This window comes from Mirounga angustirostris, unplaced genomic scaffold (genome assembly GCF_029215605.1).
Source record: "Mirounga angustirostris isolate CCGP_5_RB_7025 unplaced genomic scaffold, mMirAng1.0.hap1 SCAF_16, whole genome shotgun sequence".
In the NCBI taxonomy this organism is placed as follows: Eukaryota; Metazoa; Chordata; class Mammalia; order Carnivora; family Phocidae; genus Mirounga; species Mirounga angustirostris.
Window position 1 is genome coordinate 57,565,739 of NW_026991724.1, and position 10,064 is coordinate 57,575,802.

The following is a 10,064-nucleotide window of genomic DNA, read 5'->3' on the forward strand; positions in this document are numbered from 1 at the left end:
ACTTTCCCTTTCTTTCATATCCTTGCCCTACTTCGTTCTGTTGAATGACCCGCCCCGCGGGTCTCTCTGGGCTTCCTCAAGACCAGACTCAGCTCACATTTCCTCGGTAGGAGGACCTGGGAAATGTTGCTGTTCTCTTCCCAGTGCTTCACACCAGGGCACGCATGGTGTTCACCCATCCTAACGGTGCTTATGTTCACCTTGATCACCTGGTCAGGTTGGCATCTGCCAAATCTCTCCATCTTATGTGTACCATTTGGTCTTTGCAACTGATTTAGCACATTATGGGGAGATGTCCTGAGATTGTCCCACTGTGTTGTTCCTTGTCACCTTACACTCATGTGCCTTAGCTATCACAGCTCCCATTGGAACAACCAACAGGATGGTTCTCTAACGTCAGCCCTCAACATTAATTAGTAGGAATCTACTGAAGGAAGAGGCTTCCCTTCACCCCATGTATTTATTTAATCATCCATCCATTCTCTTTTATTCACGTCCAAAGGATTCCTAAATTCCTGTATGGTTCAATGGATTGCATTGTGATGCAATCGTTATCTGTTTTCATGTTCATGTCGTCCCAGATTGGCCAGTGGAAGATCTGTATGGCTGTATGATTTAACAAAAGGAATCATTGTAGGCTCACCTTGTGCTGTTCAAGACATAGCCCTGGTATCTACCACTTCACCAAAGAATAAGATCCCCTCAATGGAGGTTGGCTGCTGGAAACCAAGACCTGCTTTTAGCTCTGTGCATTGTTACCAGCATGTCATTGCTTCTGGGACCTCTCAGCAAAAAGCTCATAATTAGGTTTCATACATGTGCACACATGCATGTGCATAAAGAACTAGGAGTTATTCACATATGAGTTATTCACATTTGAATTCCTCCCATCAGAACCAGCCCCTAGGATTCATTCTAACTTCTGCCTGTTCTCTGCTTATAAATATTTCCTCCAACAGTGAGAAACCTGTATTCCATTCTATTTGCTCAACACTTAAATGCTTGAGGATCCTACTCATAGCCACAGTGCCTGAGTCCTCTGCCTACTTTCCCCCATCCCTCCAGTACCTTCATGCAATGCAGGTTTGCTTCTACTGTTCCTTCCCATGGCTCCCCTACCTCCTCACCACCTGCATCCCTGGGTGTGTGGTGACTAAAACACACAACTATACAGCTGTTTTGTCCGCTTCTGTCCTCACTGCCCTGCAATCTAGAGGGTTCCCATGCCACCACCAGGGTGCCTCTGCAGCTCTACCAACTGCATGGTAGCCTGAGAGGGGGAAGGATGTGGCAAGAGAGGGATGAACAAGGGAAAGAGAGAGAGAGAAGGAGGTGTCACCCTAATTTCTGAATGTCTTTCTTACTGGATGCAAAATTCTAGGCTGACCCTTGGCTTCTTTCCTTTCATTTGCCCAAGATTACACAGCTGGAGTGGCAGAGCCAGCAACCAAAGATAGATGGGTCTGGTAGCAACTAGTAAATGTAGAAGGAATGATGGAATTAGAATATCATCGATTGACAACTGCCATAGAAAAAAATTATTTGGTAGTGTGTGTTTTTTTTTTTTTAATTCTCTGACATTTTCATGTGGCCAGATCTAGAAGGATCCATTTTACTTCGGCCCCAAAGTAGTTTTGGTAGGAGTTCATTTCAGTTCTCACATCTGGCCACCCAAAGGCCATGACAGTTTCTGCCCTGACTTCCATCCACTCCCATATCCCACACTTTCTAATCCATAGAATGTGCTGCTTTGAACCATCCAAGGACAGGTCTTGGGCTCAGCATTTTCATGTGGCTGTGATGGGCAGGGTCTCTCTTGGTTCCACATACAATTTTATTGGAACCAGAGGCCTTAACTCCAGATTCTTCTAGTTTTGGCACTTGAGAGAACATCTAAGTTCAAACACCTGTGAGCCTTCTAGGGGAAGTGTACATGGAGATCACCAAATCTGTGGCATGAGTAAATGACTTGGATAATAAGTATCTGCAACTGACACCAAATCCTATCTCCATAAGTGATCAGCTCTGTAGAAGGAAAATGTGATGAGCGTAGCTCTGTGGAAAGCAAGCAAAGGGAACTAAGGGAGATGGTGGGTCTGACCACATCAAGTGTTACCACAGTCAAAAGGACATCTGCAGACCCTAAATCATTGCTGTTGACCCAGATAAGCACAGGTCCACAATTATTGTGGAGATTGTTCTCGTTATAGTGACTGTAACAGATTACCCATTTGTTTATCCTTTTTATGAAGGCATACAAATTTACCTCTGGGTTATGAGATCTTATGCTCCTAACAGTAAAGCACACAATCCGTTAGGTGATTCAACATTTTATGAATCAGAGCAGAGATCCAACCACATCAACCATGGTGCCATTTTTTAACATTTCTGCTTTATTCATGCTCTCAAATAATCATTATCTTCTTTTAATGCTTGTAGTTGATGATGTTTAGTTTACTTGCACAATTGGAGTGAGGAGGTTGGGGGGAAGTGGTCGACTGGGACATTCCAAAAGGCAACATAGAAGCGATGCTGTGACACTCCTATCATGAGCTCTCCCCAGTTGTTCATTCCTCTTTGAACGCATTAACTGATAAAGGTTTTCACCCCATGAATGCATCATTATAGCGATGTCTGTTAATAGGAACAGCCAGCTGTTCCTAGCCAGAGTATAATTATCGTTCTCCAGGGTAACGAAATATGAGGGAGATATAAATGAAACTAAATCTGCTCAGTGTAAATGATGGTTTAAAGTAGACAAGGTGTTCCTGAGGGGTGCGTGTGTAGGGGGAAGGTTGTGATACTATTGTCTACAGTTTTGTGTGCTTGAAAACGTCCATTAAAATTTGTATTTTATTTTTTTAAAGTGTTTTAATTTTTAAAAAATATTTAAGTAATCTCTATATCCAACGTGGGGCTCAAACTCATGACCCCAATATCAAGAGTTGCACGTTCCTCCGACTGAGTCAGCCAGGGGTCCATAAAATTTGTATTTTATTTTTTAAAGATTTTATTTATTATTTGTTTGAGAGAGAGTGAAAGTGCATGATCGGGGGAGGGGCAGAGGGAGAGGGAGAAGCAGACTCCCCGCTGAGCAGGGAGCCCAATGTGGGGCTGGATCCCGGACCCTGAGATCATGACCTGAGCCAAAGGCAGATGTTTAACTGATTGAGCCACCCAGGCATCCCTAAAATTTATATTTTAATGAGCAAATGTTAAATAGTGCTCTTTGAAATTATAAATGTTCAAACTAATATAAAATATTGTGGGTGAAATATAGTGTTAAAGAATTAGCCCTAAAAGTAGAATAAAAAACATGAGGTCATAGTCAATAGTAAACAAAAGACAGCAAAAAGAACAATTTCTTGGTGAAAAGACTGTTGGAAACCCATAGGGAGTGTATGGTTGTCCCAGGGGTTGGGGGCACTATGGACTTTAGATACCAGGGTGGGTGGTAGGCACTGGAAGTCTGAATTCCTTTGTTATCACTTATGTTTCCTATATGGCTTTGCCCTTCGCCCAATGTGTAGGCTCAGGAATGCTTCATGTGCAAATGGTCCAGAATAAAGAGGGGAGTCTGGTTACACAATGAGAGGCACATGAGGCGGGCTGAATGGGGACTTGGAAGGGAAATTATCATCTTGTTTGGAGTCATGTGGGGATTAGGGATACCTGTATTTTGAGGTGGGAAAATGCTTTCAAAAGGGGGTATTTTCCAGACTAAAAAGACATAGGGCCATAAATAGCAAGAAGCATGGAATTTAAAGTCATGTTAAGACCAGAGTCCTGACCCAGTGAGGATGGTCAGTATTTTGGAAAGATGAAAAAGCACTGAGGAACATACCCCATTGGAAATAAAGGGAGCCCTCTATGGAGCTTTCCTGGTGTTACTGGAAGCTGGCCCCCCCCCACACAGAGGGCAGGAAGGGACCGAAGAAGGAGGCAGGCCACTCCAGGTTGGCAGATGGCAATTTTAATAAGCAAAGGGAACTTACATACGAGGCTTGTCTCGGGCAGCAGCAAGATGAATGGATCCCTGAATCTGCCCTCCAAACCTTCTAAGTTTATAAAGAGGTGCCTGGGCTCGGGCAGGTCTTTTCAACATCACATCACTATCTCAAGGCTATGCCCTTGGAACAGCCTCTGGGAGTGGGAAAGGCAAGCAAATCCACGTTCCAAGGTCAGGAGAGAGGATGAGGAGCCTGAGTACCCAGGTGCAGCTCATGGGTAAGTCGGTGGTCACATCTTTTTTTTTTTTTTTTTGAGAGATAACGAGAGAACATGAGCAAGAGCAGAAGGGGAGGGGAATAGGGAGAGGGAAAGAGAGAGAATCTTAAGCAGGCTCCCTGCAGAGTGGAGAGACTAACACAGGGAAAGGGGGTAGGGAGGGAGGGCTCCATCTTGCGACCAGGAGATCAGGACCTGAGCTGAAATCGAGTTGGAAGCTTAACTGACTGAGCCAACCAGGTGCCCCAGTAGTCACATCTTCTTTTCTTTTTAAAGATTTTATATATTTATATGAGAGAGAGAGAGAGAGCAAGCGCTAGAGAGAGAGCATGAGCAGGGAGAGTGGTCACATCTTGTTCCCCAACAAGTCCTTGATGTGCTTTTCTGTGTCCTTTTAACTCCTGATTACAACTTTGGTTCTGAATATGGTTTTCCACAGGGAGCTAGAAAACTTTTTTATGCCAGCTCTTTGGCTATCCACACCCCAATCTTCTTGTTAATTGCCAACAACTGTCCTTAATCATCTGAAGGGAATGATGGTGATTTGCACTGGGGATTAAATTAGCTCCTCACTGGAGATGCCCCAGGCTCTCCCTGCAGAGGGTCATCAAGACTACAGCTGACATGGTAAGGGCATCTCTGTGGGGAGATCGGGTCCAGGAACCCTGTCCCTGTATCTCTGGCTCGTTGTGATTGACACCTCCCTGCACAGAGCTCTGGAGCAAAGACCAGCCAGGTGAGTGGTTCCTTCTGTTCAGGGCAAAACCCAGGAACTTGGGGATGTGGTTGGGCACCAACATGGATTGGGCAGGACGCACGCCAACCCTGCCTCACTCTGAGCATCTGCATCTATGCCACAGCTGGGTGGAGGTGTGAATTAGGGAGCACAGAGTGGGGTTTCCAGAGGGGTCATAGGAGGCCTTACTGCATGAGACTCAAGTCAGATCTTTTGCCAATAAGGAAGGTTCCATGGGATTCATTGAATCCCATGCACCCTGCAGTGCCAGGGAATTTGCAGGTCATTATAATTCAAAGGAGAGACCAGCATAAACTTGCTGTATTTCCTCCTGCTGTTGTTGGAGGTGATATGGAACAGTAGGAGGGGCTGTTTGCTCCCTGTGTCCAGACACTGTGGCTGAAGTATCCATCAGTGGATCAGGAGACTACTCACCCAGCTCAGTGTAGGGGGAAGAGAAAGGATATAGGAGTAAAGAAACAAACAGGGATATGATGATGGAGAATGGCGGTCAGGTGTCTGTGAGCAGGTGCAGCTGGGTGGGGTGGAGCTTGAGAAGGTGTGAGACATGGGAGGTGATGGGAGGAGGGGCTTCCAGGAGGAGGATGAACGTGGGTTGCGTGATGAAGTGAAAACACGTCTGGTTCTTTCTAGGGAAGTGAATTCAGCTGACTATAGGAATGAAAGGGAGCGAGGATGGGAGTGGAGTGGGAAATGCAGTTGGCTGCCTGACCATGGATGTTGTCCCCCCTCACATTCTTGCCAGTGGTGAGTAGAGAGATGAGTCTTTTACAAAAGCCTGCTCTGGGTTGCATCAACCTTTTCGATTGTTTTTCTGGTTTCATTGTCATTATTTCTGCTCTGACATTTGTTATTTCCTTCCCTCTAAGTACTTTGGGCTGAGTTTTTTTTTAGTTCCTTGAGGTATAAACTGAGGTGGTTTGTTAAGATCTTTGTTTCTTCTTCTTTTTCTTTTTTCTATTAAAGATTTTAAGTAGTTAGGGTGCCTGGGTGGCTCAGTCAGTTAAGCATCTGCCTTGGGCTCAGGTCATGATCTGGGGGTCCTGGGATTGAGCCCAGCGTCAGGCTCCCTGCTCAGGAGGGAGTCTGCTTCTCTCTCTCTCTCCCTCTGCCTCTCCCCCACCTTGTGCTCTCTCTCTCACTCTCTCAAATAAATAAAATAAAATCTTAAAAAAAAAAAAAGATTTTAAGTAATCAATACACCCAACACAGGGCTCGAACTTACAAACCGGAGACCAAGAATTTCGTGCTCCACCGACTGAGCCAGCCAGGCGCCCAGATCTTTCTTTTTTCTTAAGGTAGGCGTTTATAGCTATAAACATTCCTCTTAGAACAGTTTTTGCTGAATCCCATACATTTAGTGTGTTGTGTTTCCCCTTAGGCTTGTCTCAAAGTATTTCGTGGTTTCCCTTTGATTTCTTTTTTGCCCCATGGGTTGTTCATGAGTGTGTTGTTGAATCTGTGCATGTTTGTGAATTTTCCTGTTTTCTGCTGTTACTGATTACTAGTTTCATGCCGTTGTGGTCTGAAAAGATACTTGATATGATGTCAGTCTTCATAAATCTGTTAAGACGTGTTTTGGGACCTAACCTATGATCTTTCCTGATGAATACTCTGTGTGGAAGCAGGTGTGCTCCGCCACTGGAGGGCAGATGGTCAGGTCAAGGGGGTCTATTGTGCATTTGGGGGGCAATGCTTCCTTACTGATACTCTGATGATCTGTGTTGAAAGTGGGGGTATTGCTCATACTTTAAATAAGTAGAAAAGGGCCCTTCTATCTTTGTTTAACTTGATGCAGTAAATGGAGAGAGAAAATTTTAGTAAGATGAACTCTGGTTCATTTTCAAGTCACACAAAATGGTGTGAGTGTTGGAATGCAGCTAGTCTGTTCTTCCCATTTTACGTGTCATTATTCTTCCCTTGTATCCCTGGTAGTGGTAGGTAATCAAAACAAGGAAACCACACCTATCATAAAAATAATTCTTCCCACCACTTAATGAGAATTTTGTTCTAGCCATGGTGATCAATAATTGACATGAAATCCACCTTGCATATCCACATGAGGTTTGAGTGGTGTTCCATATTAAAGCAAACTTTACTTTTCAATGAGAAATCAGATGCACAGAGCGGTGACACACCCCAGGTGGGACTAAGCTTGTAAGTGGATGATTGTAACATGCAGTAAGAGCTTTCAGGTTGCAGAGGATGGAATCTTCGTCTGCTCAAGGATTAAGCCTCTGACCCAAAGTTCCACTGTCATTCCCATATCACAAATGAGAGAACAGGTTCTCAGAGCTCAAGGATGTGTCCTAATGTCCCAGCACCATTAATTATCATTGAAGAGTGGGGAATAAGAAACAAAACCCGTACTGGGTGAGTCCAAAGCTGACGGTCACAAGGTACTCACCATGCTGTTTCCTGTCTTGTCTACACAAAGGTCCCCTAACATGGACCCAGTTTTCCCAAAGAGCAAGAAAGTTTAGTAACTCAGAGATGTTTTTCTCAATATCATTTATTTTTCCTTTCTCACTGTGGCTTCTGAATCCTACAGTAACAATTAGGATTATTGCCTTTGGAAGACTTCACACCTTTTGCCAGAATAGGTCCATCTTTCTCTTGTATGTCACAGAACCTTCTTTTTCACTCATAAGGGCTCAGATCAGTCTTTATTTTAATGGACGACCCAAATGTGCTATGGTTGCTTTTGAACTAAGGTACCTAGTTTAATTGGTTCTGGATTTTATAAATGAGAATCAAAGACTAAGAAAAAATGTAGGAACTCAAAAACTCAGAGATGTAAATCAATCTGTGCAATGGTTTAATGATAGAAGGGTTTTACTAGCTTTATTGAGGTGTAATTGACTAATAAAACTTTATAGTGAAGGTGTACAACTTGATAGGTTTTTAAAATAATTTTAGTTCACATACTGGTGTAATACTGGTTTCAGGATTAAAATTCAGTGATCACTTACATACAATACCCAGGGCTCATCACAAGAAGTGCCCTCTTTAATACCTATCTTGATTGGCTGTTTTGAGTCCTGTTTACTTTTTCGTGTGGACTGAGGTGAGTGGGAGACCACTTTGAAAAAGCTTTCCAGGAACTGACTTCTCAACAAGTTACAATCTGTGGAATTATTAATAACTAGAATTCTTCGGCCAGTAGGGATATTTTCTATACTGAAATAGAATATCTGAAGACATTTTAGGGACATGTGTATTCAGATGGCCACTGACTTTTTGAAAAGCATTTTGTGTACTGTCACTCTAATATATAATATTGAGTCCTCAGAAGTTGACTATGTATTCTCTTGTAATTTTAGATAAATCTTATAATCTGTATATTTTTGTATTTCCATTTAACTTTATTAATGCATTATAATGGCAGGATGGCAATGATTTATAAAGATGGTACACTATTCTTGTTGTCTCCTTCCACATATTCATTTATAAAGTATGTATTTATACCCATTATATGTCAACCATATTTTTTGACCGAGACAGGCATGCTTCCTGAGTTCATGGACTTTACATTCTGATGGGGAGACAGAACATAAAAGTAAATAGAAATGCAAAGTAATAATATGAAATTGGTGTCTATGACATGTTCTCCAGGTCGAGTCTCCTGTGGAATATGAGTGTATCTCCCTTTTCAGGAGAAGAAAAGGTCCTAGAACTAAGAAGAGTCCTTATACCAGCACTAACAGCCTACTCTTCACTCCAGGCCACTCTGAAGCCCTCACCATGTCTTTTCAGAACCACAGGGGAAGAGACTCTGAAAACCATCTTTTTGTTACAGATTGGAGTTGGGTCTTTTGCCGGTGTCATCCTCTTCTCCCATAACATCCCTCCACTCTTGCATGGACACAAGCAGAGGCTCTTCAACATGATTCTCACCCACATGGCTGTAGCCAATCTCTTGGTTCTTCTCTCCACTGGGATTCCACTCACAATGGCGGCTTTTGTCTTTAGGCAACTCCTGTCCACTCTTGGGTGTACACTTGTCCATTACATCCACCAAATGGCTTGGAGCACCACCTTGTGCTCCACCGGTGTCCTGAGCACCTTTCAGTGTGTCATTCTCTTCCCCAGGACAGCGGGAGGATGCTCAGAGGATGAACCCCCAAGGTCATTGGTCCTTCCTGTTCATCTGCTGGATCTCCAGCATCTTAATTAATATCTATGTTCCTGGGGCGCCTGGGTGGCTCAGTTGGTTAAGCAACTGCCTTCGGCTCAGGTCATGATCCTGGGGTCCTGGGATCAAGCCCCGCATCGGGCTTCCTGCTCAGCGGGGAGCCTGCTTCTCCCTCTCCCACTCCCCCTGCTTGTGTTCCCCCTCACGCTGTCTCTCTCTCTCTGTCAATTAAATAAATGAATAAAATCTAAAAAAAAATCTTAAAAAAAAATCTATGTTCCTGTGAAAGTTACTGGTCTACAGGACACATACAACCATACCCACGACAAATGGTTTTGCTCATCCTTAGCTCCTAATACAAGTCTTGTCTTCTTGTGGTGCATCTCTGATGCCATGTTTATGGGCCTCATGGTCTGATCCAGTGGCTCGATGGTGCTGATCCTGCACAGGCATCACCAGAGAGTGTCGTATATTCACAGCCCCAATGGTCACCGCAGATTCCCCCAGAGACCAGAGCCGCCCATACCATCCTGATGCTGGTGACCACATGTGTTGTCTTCTACATGCTGAATTCCATTTTTGCTTTTTATGTCATTACTTTAATAGGCTCTTATCTAGGGTTGATGCATACTTCTCATATTTTGGCTTCATGTTTTCCTACTATTGGTCTCTTACTGCTGATCCTTAGGGGTTCTATAGCTCCTAATTTCTGCTTTTGAATTTTTTTTTAATTCTATTATGTTAGTCACCGTAAAATACATCATTAGTTTTTGATGTGGTGATTATACGATTGTTTTAGTATAAGACCGAGTGCTCCATGCAGTACATGCCCTCCTTAATACCCATCACCGGGCTAACCAATCCCCCCTACCTCCTCCCCTCTAAAACCCTGTTTGTTTCTCAGAGTCCATAGTCTCTCATGGTTCATCTCTCCCTTCAATTCCT

The 10,064-nt window shown here is 43.6% G+C and overlaps 1 pseudogene; it reads left to right on the forward strand.

Annotated features, from left to right (window-relative positions):
- Positions 1-8,530: 8,530 nt before the first annotated feature.
- Positions 8,531-9,838, forward strand: LOC135362872 (vomeronasal type-1 receptor 4-like; annotated as a pseudogene).
- Positions 9,839-10,064: the final 226 nt, after the last annotated feature.